The sequence below is a fragment of the Bison bison genome, unplaced genomic scaffold (assembly GCF_000754665.1).
Source record: "Bison bison bison isolate TAMUID 2011002044 unplaced genomic scaffold, Bison_UMD1.0 scf7180017858838, whole genome shotgun sequence".
NCBI lineage: Eukaryota > Metazoa > Chordata > Mammalia > Artiodactyla > Bovidae > Bison > Bison bison.
The window spans coordinates 14,103-16,100 of record NW_011489410.1 but is presented as its reverse complement, the minus strand read 5'-3'; the positions used below and the strand labels follow the sequence as shown (position 1 = coordinate 16,100).

The 1,998-nt window shown below is 36.3% G+C and overlaps 1 pseudogene; it reads left to right on the top strand.

Annotated features, from left to right (window-relative positions):
* Nucleotides 1-1,088: 1,088 nt before the first annotated feature.
* On the top strand, nt 1,089-1,995 carry LOC104980864 (annotated as a pseudogene).
* Nucleotides 1,996-1,998: the final 3 nt, after the last annotated feature.

Sequence of the window (1,998 nt, the reverse complement as noted above, 5' to 3'; positions counted from 1 at the left end):
GGAGGCCTGGCGTGCTGTGATTCATGGGGTCACAAAGAGTCGGACACGACTGAGAGACTGATCTGATCTTGTTTTATTAAAAAATTTGTGTAAGTACCACAAAATAAATAGAAGCACGTACAAATTCATCTCCGTGTGAACCATGTGAATATATACTTAGATCTAAGGAACAACCTCATTACTTACATTCTATCCTCATATATATTAAAATATATACACATGATCACACATAAATATAGAAATATAATAGCATAGTATATGTTTTTTTAGAAGCAGTTATTGTTCCTCTACTCATTTCCATTTTGTAATCTAGAAAAGTCATTAAAAAGCTGAATGGATGCAAATACATGTGGCAAACTCTGTTATTTTCACTTATTTTTATCTCTTTTCTTCCGTTGGTCAGGATGTTCATCCTTTAACAACAACCACTCCACAAATAGGTAATCAGCATTGTGGGAAAGTAATAAAAAATCTCTAGAAAACCAGTCAATAATACTTATTTCATATCTCAGAAAATACTAAGTGCAACATAGACTAAAAACAATAGCAATTATTTCATTTTTATTTATTATTACTTGAGTGAGTCCTTGATATACTCACTATTTCTAGAACTAAGACAAAAACTTTTAAACCAATCATACTTTTTTTGAGAAACAGAAAAATTCTAATCATTTTACAATTCATATTTTGTACCCAAGTAAATATTTTAAAGTATGGGAAATGCTTAGTCCTTAGATCTTGGGGCCTGATCTAACACTGGTGCTTCTTTGATATTATTTTGAAAAGGTAATATGAGCTAAATTTATCAAAAGCTCCTCCCTGAGGCAAGGAAAGCAATGCTCAGAGATGAGCTTGTATAAAATAACCTACTCATAAATGACATCTACATTTAAGGTCTATCACAGATAGCTATCTACCTTTAAACAGTGGATATACATGATCTTTATTATTTTGTAATTATTAAAAAAAAACAAATACAGACAAACTCACCTTCCTCTTATGATATTTTGCACTTGTGCAGAAGTGTTCCACATCCATGTAGCATTTTCTTGATCATTTGCTAAAAGTTTACATCAGAACAAAAAAGGATGGAAAAAGGGAATTGCTTCTCTCTGACTGAACTCATTTTCTTGGGAATTACTGACAACACCAATAACAAAATGGCTTCTTTTACCATGGTTCTACTTGTTTATCTTATTAACTTTCTGGCAAACGTTGGAATGATAACCCTGATTAGGATGGATCCCCAGCTGCATACACCCATGTACTTTTGCTTCAGCCACCTCTCCTTCTGTGACCTCTGCAATTCCACAGCAATTGTGCCCAAGATGCTGGTGGACCAATTTGCTAAGGACAAGTCAATCTCCTTCAATGACTGTGCTCTGCAGTTCTTTGTCTTCTGTATCTCTACATATTCTGAGTCTTTGTTGCTGGCAGTGATGGCCTATGACTGGTACAAGGCCATCAGCAGCCCCTTGCTCTATGCAGTCAGCATGTCCAGCTGGGTGTGCTTCCTGCTCATGGCTGGGGTTTACCTGGTGGATATGACAGATGCTCTGATGCACACGACATTAGCATTCCACTTATGTTTCTGAGAGTCAAATGAGATTTACCATTTCTTGTGTGATTTACCTCCACTTTTCCTTCTTTCCTGCTCTGATATACAGGTCAATGAGTTGGCATTATTCATTGTTTTTGGCTTCATTGAACTGAGTACCATTTCAGGAGTCCTTGTCTCTTATTGTTATACTACACTTTCAGTCTTGAAGATCCACTCTGTTGAGGGGTAGTTCAAAGCTTTTTTCCCCTGCACTTCCCACCTAATTGCAGTTGCATTTTTCCAGGGAACTATGCTCTTTATGTATTTCAGGCCAAGTTCATCCTAATTTTCTAGATCAAGACAAGATGACCTCGTTGGTTGAGAGTCTTGTGACTCCAGTGTTAAACCCTCTGATTTACGGTCTAAGGAACAAAGATGTGAAACAGGCTCTGGAAAAA